Genomic DNA, 21,011 nt, shown 5'->3' with positions numbered 1-21,011 from the left:
ATTATAATCCCCATGCACATACTTTTCAGGGACGTAGCACTTGCTTAGAAGCAAGGGATGGCTGCACTGTTTATTTTTGACAAGCCGAAATGGAGCGTCTTTCAACCAAAGATCATTATGCTTTTGAAAATAAATGGACTTTTATAGTCGTTTCTGCTTCAGATTTAGATTTTTCATTTTAGTAGATTTATATGGGAAATGGATGTATATGTGTAAATATAAATTCTGTCTGTCAGAAATTGACAAATGCGTGGCAAACCTTTAAATGGAAAGTTCCATGGAAAGAAACGCTTGGAACCTGTGAACAGTTTGCTACAGCTGTCAGAATGGATTTGCAGTGAAAGGAGAAGTCTCGTGGGCAGGGGTCTTTACCGTTCATTGCTTGAAAAGTGGATCTTCAGATGTTGCAAAAAATAAACCGTGAGCCGTGGAGAACCGAATGGGTGGTGACGTGTGCGTTGGCAGAGCGTCCTCCCCCAGAGCACAGGTGGTGTCGCGGGCTGGGCCCTGGGCGCCCCCCTCCCGTCCCGGGGCACAGAGCTGCCGTCCTCCTCGAGGCCTTCCTGCGGGGAGACCCCAGCTGCCCCCCGGCCTCGCCCGCACCTGCTGTGCACCTGCTCCCGTGCAGCCGCAGCCCTCGGGGCCTCGGACACCTGCCTTCCTTGTCCTGGGATCAGGGCTACACTGGGGGACCTGGAAGCCCACGTCCCAACAATGAGAGCATCAAAGCTGATTGGTTTAACTAATAATAGCGGTTTGCTTTTGTTCAGGGGGAAAAAAAAATCTTGGTCATTTTCCAGATTCGAGTTAAATCAGATTGTTAAACGTCCTTGATATTTTTGGAGCCACCGTCACACATGGAAGTCACCTGGGGAGTTTTGCAGAGGCCTGAGTCCCACCTCCCAAAAGTTTCTCATGGACTTGATCTGGGATGTGGCCTGGGTATAGGGATTTTTTTTTTTAAAGCTTCCCAAGTGATTCTAATATGCAGCTAAGGTTGAGAAGCTCTGCATTAGTGATTCTCAAGCTCCACTGCCGTTTCCACATATAAACACAGAAGGTAAAGGCTTATATTTACAAAATGCTGGGTCTTTTAAATTATTTTTTGAAAGATTTATTTTAGAAAGAGGAAGTTGGGGGAGGGGCAGAGGGAGATGGAGAGAGACTCTCAAGCAGACTCTCTGCTGAGCTGGAGTCCCACTCGGGGCTAGATCCCATGACCCTGACATCATGACCTGAGCTGAAATTGAGAGTCAGACGCCCAACTGACCAAGCCACCCATGTGCTCCATGAAATGCTATTTTTTAAATTGAGCCTATTACATCAGAATACGGTCTGAGACATAAGATGTTGCCTAGTTAACGAAACATGGCTATTTGTGGTTGGAAAAACCAGAGGCAATCTTTCTGATAGCACTGGATGAAAATTAGGTTTTCTATAAGAAAACAATTTATTAAACTGTATTTGGCTTTAGCTAGAGACTACAGAATACTTTTTCAAATTGGCATAAAAGGTACAAAGGAGCTTTTAAGGTAACTACCAAAAAGTCTCCTGTAGGAATGCTGAAGAGAGAGAGGATTGGCAGGAATCTGAATTTGCATTGTTTCAGAATATTTTTGCTTAAAAAAAAATAGGCAGTTTTGGTATTTGAAAACTTAGTAATAATGCCTGACAGCTAACATATTAACCAAGAATGAACTTTCTTATATATTTTAATAATTGCATATTTCTACTCAAGAGCGGGATGTAACATAGTCTACTGACTCCCAGAAACGAAAAGCCAACTACCTGTGCACCTACATAATTTTTTCTCTGCTTACTTTTGCTTTAACCATTTCCAATTCCATCCAGGAAAATTTGCACTAAAGGGAGTCAATCTTTATATCACGTAGCACTGCTGCCCTCCTGTGGGCTCTCCGGGCATATGACGTTCCCGGAGTCCTTCTGACTTGACTTGGTCATTTAGAGGTTCCAGTCATTGCTGTGATTCCCAGAGGATTTTAAATTTCATTTCGGATCTAGTATTAACTAAGCCTTTCTGTTTTTCCTTCTGTGAAATTAACATTTTCATAAGGGGTAAACCCTTTTCCTGTTGCTTAAATACGGAGGAAGTATAACTTTGGGGCCTGTAGTCAATCATTTTTCCCCTTCCTCTTTCATTTCCTTCCTCACTTAGGAAAGTGAACAAATGGCCACAAATATAGAGCATATGGAGCAAGCTGTCTTGCAAATGGGTAGTAAAATTGCTGTTCACAGGAGAAGCTGCTTATATTTACATCTTAAATAGATATCTTCCCCTTACAAAGCTTTTTTTAAAAAATGGAATTATTTTATGTGGCAGTGGCAAGCCTTGTGCCGAACTATGGAAGCCAAGCAAGAGCTCCGGCATCCCGGTGCTCAGGGCAGGTGGCTTCAGGGCGCATCTGGCCACCAGGGCCCTTTAGGTGAGCACTTAGTCAGGGTGCCTGGGGAAGGGAACGCCGCTCATCTGATCACCCAGCACCACCTGCAGAGGCTCCTGGGAAAACACCCCTTCCGTTTGTCTCTGGCCTGGGGCTTGGGTAGCACCTGGGCAGGACCCCATGGCACCATGCTTCTCCCGCTCTAGTGTGCAGGCAGGTCTTGCTGAGACGCAGACTCTGAGTCCAGGGAGCCGGCTGGGGCCCAAGGCTGAGCCTGCCCTCTGTGGTTTGGGAGCCCTGCCCCTGACCTGTGATGCTACCTCTGGCGCTGAGGGCCTTGGCACAGGGGATCCGGGCGGGGCCCTCACTGTAATCACCAGCTTCCCTGCAGGGGAACCTTGGGGAAGCTGACAGCAGGAAGGGCAATGCGACCCTGTGCTCTGCTGCTGGCCTTGGGGGTGGAGGCAGGGCCCTGGCGCCAAAGAGCGCAGCTCTGGGAGCTGGAAAAGCAAAGGAAGGGATCCTCCTCGGACCTGGACCTCTGGCGGGAGCCCAGCCCTGCCAAGGCCTGGAGTCCAGCCTCGGGAAATGATGTCACACTTCCAGGACTGAAAGAAACGAGGCGGTGGTGTTTTAAGACAATGACTGTGTGAATGCTTGAGTGGCACCAAGATCCCCACCTTAAAATCCTACCCACCCCCCCCACCCCAGGTGACAGGATTAGGAGGTGGGGCTTCTGGGGAGGGATTAGGTCAGGAGGGCAGAGCCTTCAAGCCTCCATGAATGGGATGAGTGGCCCTGTGAAGAGGCCCAGGAGCGACCTCTCAGCTCCTCTGGCCTGGGAAGGCAGGGTCTTGAAGCGGAACGCGGGCTCTCACCGGGCCCTGAATCTGCAGGCACCCCGACCTTAGACTTCCCAGCATCCCAGACCGGAAGTGCGTGTTGTGTCTACACTGCCTGGTCCCTGGTGTCTTCTTACAGCTGCCCAAGGAGGCTAACACCAACCCCCAGTTGTTGTACTTGTTACAGGACACTCCTACACCCACGCCAGGGGTCCTCACACCCGTGTTGTGTAGGAAAACCTTTTAGAAGCAAGCCCACAGAGGAGTGTCCGCACATCAGTCACCTGGGGAAAATTTGGGACAAAACTGTAGGTCCTGATCCCAGAACAGTATAACCAGACCCCATATGGGTTACCCTAAAACTTGCATGGCCCTAAAAACCAGATTCAAGATGTCTCTGATATCACACAAAGTACTTCCTCAATGGCCACAGTCCTTCTCCCTGGAGTCCCCAGGTGTAAGCCCCCCTACAGTCAAATCTGGCCAGTCACTGAACACCTTACAGAACTGGTTCGCCCTGCCCTCAAGGGTTCACAGAAACTTAGATTCACAAGTAGACCTCCTGCATCTTTTGTAATGTAACGAGAATCATCAGGCTGCTCTCCTTGACCAGCCATGTGACATGTGCTCAGTTACGCAAAATTTCTCGAAGGATCCCTGACCACAGAGGTGCCAGGGCTGCAGCCCACCGGGAACCAACCTCAGTTTCCCCATCAGGAAGGAGCATCCCTCCACCCAGGCTTGAACATTTCTCTTTTCTGTGATCTTTTCTCTCCTTTTGTTTCTTGGCTCACAGAATTGCAGTCTTGTCTTATTGGGCTGGCTTCGTTTTTAATGTGTGTATGGGTAACCTTCCATAAAGTCTCAGGAAGTAGGTAAAATCTGCATCGCAAGTTGCCTTTTCATGAATGGGAAATGACAGAAGAAAAACAAAGATGTGACTAATTGATTAGAGTAAAATATTTATTCAAGTCAGGATGTAGGAATAGACTCTGCACAGAAAGATAATCCAACAGCACCATTTATAGCACATACAGCACCACATTTCAGCCAAATGCAACCCAGGACATCAGATACATTGTAGCCACTTGCTTTTTAAAAAATACATTATGTTCTCTCTTACCTCTGCAATAAGGTATCATAGATGCAGCTGAAGAAGTTAGTGAACAGAGTGCCAGATCGTCCTTCCCCACTCTCTGCCCAGCCTTCTTCCAAGAAACCACAGGTGGCCGCTCACCAGAGTTGGCATGAGGCTTCGAGGCTGCTGCTTTTCCCCCTACATCATAACCGATGTCAAATGGTGCTAGACAAAAACAGACTCTGAACACCAGGAGAAATCGGTCAGCCTGTGTAAGAGATGGGTCCGGTGGTGCTCCTGGGGGTCCTGCACTTGGCCGTGCAGGTGGCAAGTCTGACTCCAGCTGCACCGCAACGGCAGCTGAATGTTCCAGGGCGTCTAGGAGCAGGTGCAGTGCTGATGTGGATGGAATCGTCCTCCGGGTACAACAGAGGAGAAAATCCCAGTATGACTCATGATGAAATGGAAAGCTATCAGGTCATGTTCCCAAACACCAGACAATAAGCAGTTCTGAGTCAGGAAGATACATACAAAGAGAATTAGATTAGGCCAACTAACTATTAACCAGTAGATTCCTGGAACTCACACCTTAGGGTAGACTTCTCATGTTCACATGTAAACCCTTTCATCCCTCTGGACTTAAAACAGACCCAGACTAAAAGCACCTCTCCTTGCACTCTTGTTCCTACTCTTTATCATGTTACCTGGTCCTTGAAATCTTACCACTCTCTAGTGAGAAGAGGCAAACAAATATAAGACAATGGAAAACAGAGCGGGAAAAAAAAAAAAAAGAGTATTTTCCTTAAGACTTAGGGTAAATTGCTCAAGATACCAGCCCTAGGCCTTCCTAAAAAGGAAGCTGGGGAAACCAATTAGGGACTTGCAAGAATACACAGGGAGCAGTTTGAGAGAAAACAACAAGCCAAATAAGAATTATTTGAATGCCAGCATCACAGAATGAAGAACTTCTTGGGATGCTCAAAAATACCATATTTCCTATTTCAATGGCCCAGTTATGCCAGAGACCTGATTTATATAATCTTCCTCACAGTAAGGGGTGATCTTGGGCTCCCCTTTAAGCCTAGAATATGATGCTAAAATATGTATGACCTATATTTAACTGTGTAGTCTCAAGACTACCATAACACAGTATTGCCTGGCCACTAAATAAATTTAACTCCAGAAATCATGGAAAAGGTAAGACTTTACTGGAATATCCCAGCAAGACTCAAGGAAGTATTACATTATGTGACCCTTATAAAAATGTCCTAAAATCCACTTTACCCATTTCAGTTCTCCAAGGATCCATGTGTTAATGCAACTGCTTTCTGAGAACCTAGCTTCTTACTCTTCTACCCAGATTGTCTCTCAAAACCTTCAGCTGAAGTTGGCTTATTGTTCTACTACCCATCTGACTGCCTGGATCTCCTACTTCACAAAAGTCTCCATGACCTTTCCAAGGTAAGTGAAGTTTCTTTAGCAGAGTTCAACACAACACAGCACTAAAAAAGGAGCAAGGAAATGCAGAAACTATCTTAGAATGCAGGATAGGGAGAAAGAATATATTTATCCTGCATGTAAATCTGGAAACTTTAACCTCATTAAAACTAAAGAAATGCAAAAGCAAGGGGTAAGATACCTTCTCCCCCCCATTACATTAATGACAATAGAAAGTTTCTTTTTTATTTAAAAAAAAAAAGTTTATTTATTCAAGAGAGAGAGAGAGGCAGAGGGAGAAGTAGGCTCCATGCAGGGAGCCCATTGTGGACTCCATCCAGGGACTCCAGGATAAAGCCCTGAGCCCATGGCAGATGCTCAACTGCTGAGCCACCCAGGGATCCCCAATAGAAAAGTTCTTATGTGAACATCCAATAAAAAGCAAGGATGTGATGAAACGGATGTCCTCATATGTTGAAGATACCACAGCAACTGGCAAAAAGCCTATGAAAAACATGGAATATAGAGAGAGAATAATACAAATATTCATACCAATTAGCCCTCCTAGGAATCCACTCTAATGGAATATTTTAATTTGAAAAATATTTCATGCATTTTTATCAAGGCCTTCATTACAAATAAAACTGGAAACAACTTAATTTTACAATAGAAATCTTGGATTGCACTGATATATCCACTAGAGTTTCTATTTATTTGCCTCTGTCTTTATTTGGATTTCTACTGTATAAAACGTAAATGCATGAGAATGCACGTTTTTACACAGTAAAAACGGAGATGCATGGGAAAATGTACCAGAATGGACTGTACAAAACATGTCAGAATAGAAGGATTATAGATGATATCTTTTGTTCTGTAAATTTTCTGCTGTAATTATTTTATAAGTATTAAGTTAACAAAGAAAAAAAAACCACCTACTTTGTGGAGTGCACAAGTTAAAATGAGTTGTGTGAGGGAGACTGATGGCTTTTTATATTAGAAAAACAGCAGACTGTATGCTGAAAAGAAATCAGGATGAATCGTCCCCGGCTGAAAGCTCCTGTTTGATCATGCTGCATGCCACACTTGTGTCATCCTGGCTTTTGTCTTCCCTTCAGGCACACGGGATGCTCTCACAACTGGTAAGTTTTGAGAAGGGTTTGATGAGGAGCTCTAGCACCTTTCACAGTAAGTATTCACTTACAATGAAAGAAATGTAAAATGAGAGATCAACATCTCTTACAATTCCAGCTGGAAGGAAAGAAAGTCGAAATTCAGGCCACAGTGTGGCAAGACTGGCATCCCTACAGGCATGTTGAGTGAGTGTCCTTTATAGAAGTTTCTTAAAAATAAAAAATAAAAAAAAGGATTTTATTTATTTATTCATAAGAGAGACACAGAGAGAGAGTCAGAGAGAGAAGCAGGTTCCCTGTGGGGAGCCCAATACAGGACTCGATCCCATGACCCCAGGATCACGCCAAGCCAAAGGCAGACATGCAACCACTGAGCCACCCAAGCGCCCCCTTTATGGAAGTGTCTAGGCTGGCTTTGAATTGTTACAAATGAATAAGCATCCTTCCTTTTCTAATGGAGCTGGAGGGCACAACTTCCTCTTCGGTTGATAACCCAGGAAGCTTCTCAGGATGGTAGTTGTGCCCACTTGCACAAACTGGAAGCCACAGAGCCCAATCTCCTAAGCCCATTTCCATGACCTGCCTACATAAGAGGAGTGGTTTGGGGGTAGACTTTGCTGCCTAGAAGAGCTTGTGCCTGTGTCTTACACGAAGACAGGAGTTTTAGGTCCTGGGGTGCCAGAGGCAGGAGCTCCAGTGCTGTTCTCACCTATTTGCTGAAAGCCTGCTCTGGATCAAAGGTCACAAACTGCTCTGCTCACCCCTTATCTAAAACTTTGTGGTAATACTACTAATGCACCAGATTAAGCTGGGAACAGTTTAAAGGTAAACTTACTCTTAAAGGTAAGCCTGTGTGAGGTGTTTCTTAAATGTAGAATTCATATTTACATATAAAACACTCACTGGCAACCGCTAGTGGGACTAGGTATTTATAGAGTTTAAAGCCTATGGGTTATGTTTTCCATGCATTCAGTGACCCTGTTTTACTGCCTGGGCCTTTTCTTTGGTGCAATCTTTCTTTCACCCATCGTTGTTTCCTGTTGAATAATTCTAACATACAAAAATGGTAAGTACAGCCATATTCTTCTAAAAAATATTAACTGTAAAGAGTAAAGTAACTGTACTTTACTCTTTTGGAAGCCACAGAGAAGTAAAACAAAACTTAAAAAAAAAGCACTACTACATAATATATAATAATCCATAATTATAAAGAAGGCCCTTGATGTATATTATGGGTAGAGAATTATTCACACTAAAAGCAATATATATGACAATAGGAACACTTAAAAAAAAAAGCTTAGAATTTTAAGAAGGATTCAAATTTTACAAAAAGGGAAAATAGGCAGAAGGAATTTTTCCAAATTTCCAGTGTTGATAAGACAGTTGGTATCCCAGTTTTGCTGAAACATTCCTAACCCAGACCTCTGTATGCAGACTTTATCAAGGCACTAGAAGTTACATAGTGTGTCCCACTGGCACACACATTACAGGTTGCCAGTGTCAAAGAATTGAGGCTTTTTGAAGGGCATTAAAAAATAAGTATTTTGTAAACCCACCTAGTTTTTAAACTTTTTTTTTTTTTAAGATTTTATTTATTCATGAGAGACACAGAGAGAGAAGCAGAGGCACAGGCAGAGGGAAAAGCAGGCTCTCTGTGGAGCCCGATGTGGGACTTGATCCCAGGACCCTGGGATCATGACCTGAGCCAAAGGCAGATGCCCAACCCACTGAGCCACTCAGGTGCCCCAATATTTAACCTTTCTAAAACCTTACAAGGATTAGATCTAAATAAACATTTCTGAGTAGGAAGAGAACATATCCAGCTTTTGTATTCACTGATTGATTGACTGATTTTATTTATTCATGAGATACACAGAGAGAGGCAGAAACAGGCAGAGGGAGAAGCAGGCTCCTTGCGGGGAGCCTGATGTGGGACTCGATCCCTTGACCCCGGGGGAATCACGCCCTGAGCTGGAAGATAGATGCTCAACAACTGAGCCACCCAGGTACCCCTTTGCTGATTTATTTAGAATAAAATCTGCAAGGTCACAGTCAATACTATCAGTGTTTAACCATGATAAAGAAATTCTATACCCATGAGGAACAGTTTATACCTTTAAGAGAATAGCTTGCTATAGCAAATGTTCTAAATAAAGTCTCCTAATTAAAACAAACCTAACAGAAACTAAAGTTGCTCTTTCAGAGGAGGCCAGTGTATACTTTTTAAAAGCAGACTATTACAGCAGAGCACCTTACAATCTAGTCAGGAACTCAATTTCATGATAAAATAATTAGCAGAGATTTACATTTAAATCTTTATCCTTCCTAATATTCTCTACATGTTATGGCTTGATAGGTAAAGACACTTCATTCTTCTTCATTATAAAAAAAGTGAAAAGTAGCCTTGATGCTTTCTATTAGCAAAAGTCTATCAATAACCTCTTCCCCTTAAAGTCTCTTTTAGTACTACTACAGTTTTAAGTCTTAAATTTTTTTTAAGTTAAGGCTGAACTAAAGTAGTTGAGGCTTCTCACTTTCTATTTCTAGACCAATATCAAGTTAAAACCAGCCCAGGCAAATGACTCTCTTAGAAACATTCATGACTGCCTCTCCCATCCTCTCTTCTCCCAAGGACTTCATTCTGCATTCCTATGGCCTGTTCCTAGTTCAACTGAAGGATCAAATTCTTAAGTCTAGCATTGATTTGTTTCCTTCATGTAACTTAAGACCATTTCTTCATATTATCATCCTTGGGCACAAAACGGATTCAATAGCCATTTCATAAAAATTACTTCTTTAGAAATGGTAGGGTGCCTTGGTGGTTCAGTGGGTTGAGGATCTGCCTTTGGCTCAGGTCATGATCCCTGGTCTTCTGGAATTCCTGCTCAATGGGGAGCCTGCTTTTCTCTCTCTCTCTCTCTCTCCCCTCCCCGTCTTAGATAAATTAAAAAAAAAAAAAAACCACAAAACAATTATCTTGTCTCATCTAAACACCCTCAGATCATATACCATGTGTATGTTCATGTATTCCAGGTCTTAAAATCTGCCCCGTTGTGCCCATGTTCTGAGTGTGACAGTCTCACACAAGCATTCTGTGATCAGTAGCGACCAGGGATGTGGCTAGGAGTAAGATCACGGTCTTCAACCTTAAAAGCTTAAAGAGTAAACCCCCAAGCATCGAAGTAACCCACCAGAGAACCTATCACATATATGTAATCCATGAACATTTCAAAACTTCTCTAAGCCTTTACTTTTTGGGCCTGTTTTCACTTCTTGGGATATGAGATTACTGTAAGAAAATGCCATTTATTTTCGTGTCAGAAATAACACATAACTAAGATCAGCACGAGGAAGTGTTGGATGCCCAAGATCCTGGTGTGGAAGCAGCTGGGTAATTAATCATTGTTCTATGTCCATGTGTGCGTGAAGCTGATAAGACTAAGTGGCTGCACCTACATAGGGTGAGCTGACTATTCTGGATTTAAAGCATTTCTCACAGGAAGGGCAGGAAGGCCCCATCAGGGAAACAAGAGGGAAGCCACATGACAGGCACAGAATAGGAGTGGAGGGGACCTTGGCTCTTGCTTCCACAGCCACGCAGTTTCCGTCAGAGCCCCAAAACACAGAACAGGTTAGAAGGCCTGCAGCCGCAGGATCAAACCAGGCCCGGAGGGGTGCAGGCACAAGTGTGTGTCTGACGCAGGAGACAACGCAGAAACTACCCAGGTTTTTTTGTGGTAGCACTCTTAGAGGACGTTTAGCACACACATTTCATTTTGTAAGTATTTATTGATCACTTCTCTGTTCCAGGGACAGTTCTGAGGCTTGTTAAGCACCCATCAGCGAAGATGGACTCCTTTATGGAGTTCTCATTCCAGTGCCAAGAGAGAGACTAAAAACAAGACACATAATTAATTAAAATAAAGGGGGATAAAGGCTAGGAGAAAACAGGGCAGAGAGCGAGCTCGGGAACGGGGGTGAGGAAGAGACGCAATCTTTAATACAATGGCCCCATTGAGCAGCATTTTAAAGTGAGATTGTGTCTGTGTATATATATCCTTTCTATTTTAAATTTTAATTTTTTAGTAAATCTTTAAGCTATTTTTTAAAGATTACTTTTTTAATGCCTTGTTTAGCCAGCAACTTAGGAGTGAAGTGGCCAGAAGTGGTGTTAACAGGGAAAACAGGAGCTACAAGATAGGAGTCAGCTGTCTGAGGTGGTGGTTAGCGTCCAGGAGAAAGCAGTGTTGTTATTTAGTGGCACCTTCTGGCAGTTGCGTTGTGATCCGAGACCGAAGGACCTGATGGCTCTAACTAGCTCTCTCCTCCATCAGGGAATTCTGCTGCAACCATCTACCAGGTAGTATATCTTCAATTGTCCTAAACTTACCATAGGTTTCAAGGTTGTTCTTTCTTTTAATATACTAACACTGAGCTTGGGGAGCAAGCCTGCTTCACACTTGTGTCACATGGCTGATGATGGCATATGCCGCCTCGATCCTTAGCTTTCCCAGTTTCTGTATGTCTATGGGTGCACTCCCTCTGCCCCACACTGCACTTCCCACTCTATTACATTCTCTTGTCTCCTTGGTCTCTAATACGCTCCTCCCCGGCCCCTCAGCCCCAGCAGAAAATGAGCTTCTTGTGAGCAGAGACTACCTATAGGTACTCAAAATCATTTTTATTTAATGATTTTGGACTTCCACTGGTACAGTCGTCAGGATTAATAAGAATAGTAATAGCTAATATATATTTGTTTACAAAATATTTTAAATTTTTTTTTTAATTTTTATTTATTTACGATAGTCACAGAGAGAGAGAGAGAGAGGCAGAGACACAGGCAGAGGGAGAAGCAGGCTCCATGCACCGGGAGCCCGACGTGGGATTCGATCCCGGGTCTCCAGGATCACGCCCTGGGCCAAAGGCAGGCGCCAAACCGCTGCGCCACCCAGGGATCCTACAAAATATTTTAAAATTTGTTGTCTTCTTTGGCTCCCAAAGCAACTGTGATGTAGGTTGGCCCAAAAACATTGTTATCCCAAAGCAGAGAAGATTCTGAGGAGCAGAGAAAATCAGTGACATGCTTAAAATCACAACAGGAGGAAATTGTTCAGGGGTACCACTTCAGTCCTGATGACTGGACTCAGAATCCTGACCCCATTCAGCTATCTGGAAATAATTTCAGCTGCCACTGCTTCTGAATCTGATTCTGTATCACCAAGAACTGCATACAATACAAAGGTGAAATATTTCCTTTTTTCTTTCAATATTCCTCCTTCCCATCAATTTTACTTGATCTTTTTTTAAGCTACTCTGGTACATTAAACCAGTATCCTTTTAGAGAATAGTAGGCAATTCCTCCCTTTTTTTTTTACTCTAGTCTGAGTTATTAGCTTATAAGAAAATTAAAGTATTTCTGTAAGGGACTCTGTCCTTATTAAGGTTTGGTGAAAATGTTCCTGTCCATTTACACAGACTAGCAGGTTCTGTGATTTACATTAGTGGCCTTTCACTAGTCAGAAACAAGTGTCATCTGCATACCTTATATCTCACTATATATTTACACGATAATTTGTGACAAAGGTTAAGCAAGGTAAGTCATGCACTGATATCTGAGGAATAACAGATTCCTCCATTCACAGCCCATTTATCCTTGCCTCTGATCCATTCCCATTCCTGTACAACCCAGCTTTCCTGCATATACTCAGAGCTCTCAAGTCTTCACTGGTGACAGAACTATTAAGACCACTCCCTATAAAGCATCCTTGCGTAATTCCATGTTCGCAGGAACTACCATCAATTAGGTGGACAGCCACTCCTTCAGCACTCACTAAGGCTGCATTGTCCCACACCCATGTACCACTCATTGGTCAAAACCAATTTCAGTCATTCCTTAGCTAACCACGTAGTCATCTCTCCTGGAAGCCCTCCCAGAACACCACCCTCTACTCTTCCTCATGTGTGGCACTTGTTTGCTCTTCCTCATCCTGTGACCACTTTGGCTCCTGATTCAGTCTTCCCTGACACTTTTGACACCTGATTCAGTTCCTTTCTGTTGTGAGGGATGATGCCCTTCCTTGTTCCAATTTCCAAGAAAGGGTAAGAGTAACTAGTAAATATAGGAAGTACTGGTAAGTGGTGGAATGAGTTAGCTCTTTGTGTTTCCTCCCTAAAGTCCCTATTATCTAAAACATATTTGAAATCTCAAGGTACTGGCACTGAATCATTTATCATTTCACTTATGTACAATCAAGTGCTTGCTTAACCCTGGAAGAGGCAGAGATCATGAGCTTTGCAGTCAGTAAGAGATGTGTTCACATCACTTACTAGTATGAAACCCTCAGCAGGACACTTACCTTCTCAAAACCTCATTTTCCTTGTCTGAAAAATAGAGATAATCATTCTGACCTCACTTAGTACAGTGCCTCACTTAGGATGAAGGTCAGAAAATGTTAGCTATTGTTATTTACACGTGACTGTTATTGGCATTTAGAGGGGTTAAATCCTTGGAATTATTCTCAGTCCTCATAGGCCTCATGACAAGGACCGCTGCTCTCCACACCGTGGGAGTTAATTGCACAGAAAACAGAACTATCTTTGCTAAAGCGGAAAAAGAAAGCCTTATGTAAGATCACCGTACAGAGCTTATGACCTTGCCAGGCTTAAATATCACAATTGGGCAGTAAATGATTATTTACCAGTCAGAATCACTCTGGAAATAAGTGTTGTTTTAAGGCATGGACACCTGTCTATAAGAATTCAGTCTTCTGACAATGTACAGGATGGTTTTCACATTTCAAAACTTCTGAGTTTTGACTTAGTCCTGAAAGGTGGGATTTGGTTATGTGTTCCTTTTACATATCTTGCAAAAACCTGAGTCAAATTCTGCCCTAAATTTCAAGATGAAAGCCGCTGGCTAATTTCCCCCAAGACTGAAATATATAAAACTAAGATATTTTCCTATTTTTCTTCCTCTGCCAATTAGCACCAATACAGATGAAAAACCTAAAGAGAATATCCATTTAAGTCCTCAAGAAGACAGCGGCATACAGCCTCAAACTCTGCAAACAAATCAGGAAAACAGCAGGTACCTAATGTACATATCGAATTCATTATGTTGTCAGGAACTCAAATACTGAAAATGAGAACAGGATTTGCACATGATGATGCTCTAGTTGCATCACTGGTACCAGGGGAGTTAGAAAGTACTTCAGGAAGTGGAAAGGCCTTGGTGGTTGTTTTTCTTGGGACTCTGGTTGCTTCCAGGGAGTTGGGTGAGGACTGTCAGCGCTGTGCCCAGGCACTGTTTTCACAAAGCTTTCCGTAGGTTTGTGCCGTGATGCCATGAACCTTTGAGAAGGAAGCTTTCGTTTTCCTTGTGGAACCCACGCATTGGCCACTTGGGTGTGCCTCCCGGTCCCCCACTTCCCTTCAATGTGCAGGGTCACCTCAGGATCCTGAGGAGACTCTGGACTTCCCCTCCTCTGCTTCCCCACTCTCCCTGAATTCTGTGCCACAGCTGGCCTCCTGACTGCTCTGTCCTTTCTATCTGCCCCCCACAGAGGCTTGTCACCACACCTCATTCCTGCAATCCTTACTAGCATAGCTGTTGTGTCCTGAATGTTCAGCTGTTTGCTAAAGGATTGGGGTGAAAGGGAAATTATACTACAACCCAAAGTGGCACACAACTTAGAATTGAATATTAGAAATCACCAAACTAAAAAATAAAGTTTTACTGCAACACAGTCTCACCCACTGTCAGCCTACTTACCACTACAACAGCTGAGTGAATAGAAGCCACAGAGAGGGCAGCCACAGTGGCTCAGCAGTTTAGTGCCGCCTTCGGCCCAGGAGACCTGGGATGGAGTCCCATGTCAGGCTCCCTGCAGAGGGAGCCTGCTTCTCCCTCTGCCTGTCTCTCTCTCTCTCTCTTCTCCCTCTGCCTGTCTTTCTCATTCTCATGAATTTTAAAAAAAAAAAGAAGAAGAAGAAGAAGCCACAGAGACCCAGAGACTGCATGATTGTCTCTGCAAAAGTTAACTTAAAAACTATTTCACAAGAGGGCTTAAAATAGCATTTTATTTCTCCTCATTCCTGCCAAGTGACTTTCCTAAACATTTTACTACCTTTCTTCCAGTTTAGTTGCAATAATCTGGCTCAGAATCCATTTACTCAAGGAGCTCTAAGTGCTCCAAACCAAAATGATGTCTTTCTTTAAAACTCAAAGCACTTGTTGTCTATAACAATATTTTAAAAGCAAACTATTTCCTCTTAAGTACTCATTATCAAAAACATAGAAAATGAAGAAAAATATAAGAATTACCTGAAATATCCTCCACCCACTGGTTAGTATTCTTAAGCTTCTTTGCATGTTGTTTTACATTTGCAGGATTATAAAGAGAAAATATTGACTGTATAATATTGAATTCTGATTTTGTTTTCACCAAATGACAACCGTTTCCTTTATAAAAAAACTTATATCCTATAGTAGTCAATATTTCATTTATTATTTTGCCTATTAACACTACTGTATTCATTTGCTCATTCCTACATTCTTCAAACATGCATTAGTCACTTATAAAATGTACCATATATTGTGCTTCTATCTTTTTTCTCATGCTCACTCAAGAGTAAAGGCTCACTTTTTAAATTTCCCTAAATTTCTGAAGAGAATCAAATGAGAAGTGTAAATATTTGAGAGAAAATTTATCAGAAATTCATTATAACTAACCATTTAGAATTTTTCTCTTACATCAAGGTATGGGTCAAATTGTGTACATTGACTGTGGATCAACTTTTAATAAAATGGGAGGAAATCATTAATGAATTTGTCTCCAATCTCCTTCTAAGACTAGAATTTTGGCCATATTGTTCTACAGGAGAAAAGTTGATCATGTGGTACACCAGAGTGAGTCACAGTCTGTAGCTTGCTTAAGACCTGGGCACCCGGGGATCCCTGGGTGGCTCAGCAGCTGAGCATCTGCCTTCAGCTCAGGGCCGGATCCTGGAGTCCCAGGATCAAGTCCCACGTCGGGCTCCCTATATGGAGCCTGCTTCTCCCTCTGCCTGTGTCTCTGCCTCTCTCTCTCTCTCTGTGTGTCTCTCATAAAATAATAAATAAAGTCTTAAAAAAAAAAAAAAGACCTGGGCACCCAAACCAGGAACAAGGACAGAGAGGGTGATACAGGTAAAGAGGCAGATTCCAAGACACAGCTGTGAGCTGAAGCACGTGAGAACGTTGAAAGATGATGCAGGTAACACATAATGTTGGGAAGTCTTGTGAGATAGAGAACAATGAGGCATCAGGTGGCAAGAATAATAGGGGTGTCAGCTGAGCTGATGAGCCTCAAGAGGGGTCTGTCCCCTGGCCTTAAGGAAGAGGAGAGTTCCAGCAGGGCCAGAGAAGAGTTTGGACGTCTTGGACTAGCCAACATCTTCTTTCAGTCTTGACTGTGTTAGGGAAAGAGGACATGTTCTTTGAGGCTGACCCTCCTCCAAACTGCCAGCTCCTGTTTACTTTCCCCTGCCATGCCATGGCTCAGAAACAAGAGGCAGAAATTTTTTGTGCGTTATGAGGGACCTTTATGTTTCTGGAACAAGGCCTTTCTAACAAGTTGCTCAACACTGAGAACACGCTTCCTTTGACAAAAAAGGCAATGAGGAAAGGTCAACTTATTCCTTAATGTCTCTTATCTACTCAGTGTCTCAGTATTTTCTTGTGCCCTACCTAGCAACTACTAAGGAGGGCATAAACACTTCTTCTAAACTCAGACTTATGTGTAATGCTAGTAACACAATTTTAATGAGTAAATTCTGGGGGGTTCGCTTGTCGCTCATGCTGTCACCCGAATAAAAATATCCTGTTATATCAGTGCCCTTCCTTGAGAAAGTACTCTCAAGCTGGAGAACATCTTGAATTAAAATGTTGTTGGAAAGGAGCTAATTCAACAGAGGAAGATGTGAAACTCATAACTTCTTGGAAGTGACCTCACAGAGATACAAACATGTGCACCTGAAGATGCTGAAGTGCTCCCAGGAGCTTGGATACTGTCACTCCATATGCTCTTTCCTTGTGCTGGAAACACACATCATCTAGTTAGGGGAAAAGTCTGCACTAAAGCTATATAAATAGTCTCAACGTAAAGGAAGGTGTCTCTTAGGATTTCTGTTTACAAGTCTGTTCTTCACCTTTCTTATTTTCAAATGCTCTTGCTACACAGAATGGTCTCCTTAACAAGAATATCAAAATCCAGGTTGAAGATGTGAAAAACATATAAGTCACGTACAATTATATTACTCAGTGGTAACTGCTGTTATATTTGATTTTCTGCTAACCTTTCTTCATAGATGTTTTTATACACACATCTTTCTTTTTTTGTCTGTAGAGCAAAATCTATTAGATCAGAGTAAAATCTAGCTAGATCAGTTTTTATGTTCTCTAGGGAAAGAAGTATTTTCTGTTTATTAAAAAGGCAGTACGGGCAGCCTTGGTGGCCCAGAGGTTTAGCGCCGCCTTTAGCCCAGGGCCTGATCCTGGAGACCTGGGATCCAACCTGCGTCAGGCTCCCTGCATGGAACCTGCTTATATCTCTGCCTCTCTCTCTCTGTCTCTCATGAATGAATAAATAAAATCTTAAAAAAAAAAAAAAGGGCATTAAGTGAATCTGGGAGAGAGGTTTTCAGGAGAAACATTTTAAACAATGACCTTTGGATATTTCCTAAGCTCTATTTCAAAATCAATTTGAACTATGTTCTAATATAAAAAATACTATTTTAAATAAAAGAAGTTTCATTATAAAAGGAAGGGACTTAGTTTTGTGTAGACTCAGAACATCAATAAATTAAAAAACCATGACTTTTAAGAATTGCAAAATTAATGTACAAGTATAGAACTAAGTGGTTCTGGATTCCCACGCTGGTTCACATACTTACGGATCAAAAATTTATTTGGTATGATATCATGGGTCGTGGAATGACCTAGAGAATATCAGAGCCTTTCTGGATATTTAACAATAGGTTTGCATATGACTACTGCTAACGACTGTACAATTCGGGTTTAGGTGGCTTTTAGAGTCTAGTCTGTCACACTTACCTTGAAAACATACAGAATGAACTGCACATCAACTTGAAGTTTTCTTTAAAATCATGGAAGATAGAAAAAAACAGGAGCAGCAAAGTCAACTGACAAACTAAGAGGAAAAAATTACAACTTGTATCACAGACAAGCATAACTGGCATATTTGGAGAGTTAAAAGTTTAAAGGCCAACCCTCCCCACCCTACTTCCCTTAAATAGACAAAGGACATACCACCAAGCCACCAAGAGAGAGGCAGGTAGCCCATGAATATATGAAAAGATCCTCAACGGTTTTGCTTGTTGAAACTTAGGGAAATCTAATAGGTCTTGAGTGTCTGAAGAAGTACACTTTAAAGGAGGGCTAGAAATTAACTGCCGGCAATTGGACTTTCTTAGAATTAAAATTCCCTATCACAAGAAAAAAATATAGGTTCCTCTTTCTTCCCAGAATGCAGTAGGTCAGTGAGAACTGTGATTAACTGGTATCTGATGCATCGTACATTGAATTTAAAGAAATTCATGAGATTCTTTGGTCTGTGACATCAGTGACACACGGGAACTGCTGTATATACTAACACGGGCAAAATACTGAATTGCCAACTTTCTTTTGTGTCGCTGAGCAATTCTGTTAGCCTCTGGCCTTCCATTTTTCATCTGAACGTAGGGCTGGACCAACTAGTCTCCAAAGCTATTATTACTGCTAACAATCTAACTTTTCTTCTAGTTTCCATTTTGTATACCTTACACGTAAGTGTGACATGTAACTTCAAGTCTATGCCGTTTAAATAAAATGTTCTGTGTCCACTTGTATAACAGGGAAGGAATAAAAGATTTTTTTTCTTTCTAAATCTATGCCGGTATATGGTTTGTAATGTGTTTACTTTTTGAAGCCTTTCAAAGCCAAGCGGAAACAAAACGTTCCTTCGGAGACAGGCCCTCCTTCCCGGACATGAATGTGTTCAGAATCCTGTGTAGGGTGAGGTTTACCATTGGATGCTCTTGCTGGTAACAGCTCAGTATGGCCAACCGGCTGGCAGGTGCGTACCAGGTACAAATAGAGGCGGCACCCCTTCAGGGCCAACATCAAAATGATGGCTTAAAATTATCCTGTGTTTAGTCATTCTTTTTCAGGTTTTCAGATACCTAATGTGTAATTCACCAGGACACTGACAGCTCTGTCTCAGAGTACTCACAGGCTCATTCATGCTGCTACCGCCACCTCTGAGAAGCATGATGTAAACACGAATGTAGGAGGCCAAGTCTCATCCAACATCGTGATTTCTTTTACAGAGTTGGCCTCTGTTTGATGACATCCCCACACATCTACCTCAGCCCTACTGCCATTCATAAAGGAGATCTAGCACATAGCTCAAAACCTGGTGTACACACAGGCATATTCTCCATGCTCTTTTTCACTCTGGCAGCGTGACAAAATCCTTAAGGGCAGTTGCAGGAAAACAGGAGCCTTTACTGCCCTACATCACTCAAAGCCTTGACTCTTTTTTTTTTTTTTTAAAGACTCTATTTATGATGGTGGGGAATGTGCACGCACAAGTCTGGGGGGCGGGGGGTGGGGGGAGAGGTAGAGGGAGACGGAGAAGCAGGCTCTGCACTGAGCAGGGTGCCTGATGTGGGCTTGATCCCAGGACCCTGGGATTATGACCTGAGCTGAAGGCAGATGCTTAATGGACCGAGCCACCCAGGCGCCACCCCCAAAGCCTTGACTCTTGAGTTTTATTCCTGTCAAGGCTACAGGATGTTCATTGTCAACACTCTGTCTTTGAACTAAGTCACTAAAATGATCTCAAGGCTAAGAGACAGACAGTAGCTCCACTTCATATCATAGTTTGCCCTGCTTGATACAGGAGTGTTTTCTGTGTGTAGACAGTTATAGTTCCCTCCTTTCGAGGCAAGCCCCACTTTGTTCCTAGTGTCTAAAATTATTAAAATCTCTCAGCGCTTTCCCAGCATTTCTTTGGTAAATCCATGCTGGGGGAAATTGGCAGAGACACGTTAGATGCATCTGACAGCAACACCTGCTTATTTCATACTGTATTCATAGGCAGTTATTATGCACCTACGACAGACCTGCAACTTTCTTAGCACTGGAGCTACAGAAGAAAACTCTATCCCTGTCTCATGGAGCTTTTCCAGAAAGATAGGGAACGGGGCTCGGAACCTTTTGAATGGAGCCTTAGTTGGTTCACATGAAAATAAATCAATCAATGTGAGATTTATTTTTCAGTTATATTAAGAAGAGCTCGATCAACCTCAGGCATATAGTTTACTGGTAGAAGGAAAGTTCCAGTGAAACACCAATTCTTGAATGTAATCTACCACTTGTAACTAGGAAACCAAACAGCAGCTGTATTTTCCCATCTTTTAATCTAGTCATGAGGAAAGGAAAAAAAAAAAAAAAAAGAAAAGAAACAAAAGCCAACCTCTAAAGTAGCAGAAATGGTTGGGAAAATGTTTTCCTCTGACAGAAATGTACTCTTTCCTCATCCACCGCTTGATTTTCCACTGAGAGGCTGTTTCACCAGAAAAGGTCTCCCTCCTGCGGAGCAACTTTTTTTTTTTGGATTTTATTTATTCATGAGAGACACAGAGAGGGAGGGAGGGAGGGAGGAGCGACACAGGCAGAGGGAGGAGGAGGCTCCCCGAGGGCGCTCGACGCGGGACTCGATCCTGGGTCTCCGGGGTCACGCCCCGGGCTGCAGGCGGCGTCCACCGCCGGGCCCCGCCCCCCCGGGCGCCCCGCCCTTACCTTCTCCTCAGGGAAGCGCCCCCTTGCCGCGGGCAGGAGGCCGCCCTCCGCCGCCCCCCTCGAGGACCGGCCCGGCGAGCGCGCGACGACCCCGCTGCCTGGGCTCCGCGCTCTCCCCTCAGCGCGCCCTTCCGCTCTGGCCCCGGACGACGGCGGCGACGGCCCCGCCCCCGGCCGCCCGCGGGCCCCGCCCCTTCCGCCACGGCGCGCCGCTTCCGCCCAGGCCCCGCCCACGTCCCGCCCAAGCTCCGCCCCGATCCCACCAGGCCCCGCCCACGT

General features: G+C 43.3%; 1 long non-coding RNA gene across 1 annotated transcript; it reads right to left on the bottom strand.

The window, feature by feature from the left end:
* Window positions 1-4,193: 4,193 nt before the first annotated feature.
* Window positions 4,194-17,975, bottom strand: LOC140595015 (uncharacterized). The gene is made up of 2 exons (XR_011996407.1): window positions 14,661-17,975; window positions 4,194-14,239 (listed from the first exon to the last, which is right to left on the bottom strand). It is a non-coding gene; the product is annotated as an uncharacterized lncRNA (long non-coding RNA).
* Between the last annotated feature and the right edge of the window lie 3,036 nt (window positions 17,976-21,011).

The sequence above is a fragment of the Vulpes vulpes genome, chromosome 13 (assembly GCF_048418805.1).
Source record: "Vulpes vulpes isolate BD-2025 chromosome 13, VulVul3, whole genome shotgun sequence".
Classification (NCBI taxonomy): domain Eukaryota; kingdom Metazoa; phylum Chordata; class Mammalia; order Carnivora; family Canidae; genus Vulpes; species Vulpes vulpes.
The sequence above is the reverse complement of the archived record's forward strand: the minus strand, read 5'-3'. Positions and strand labels throughout refer to the sequence as shown.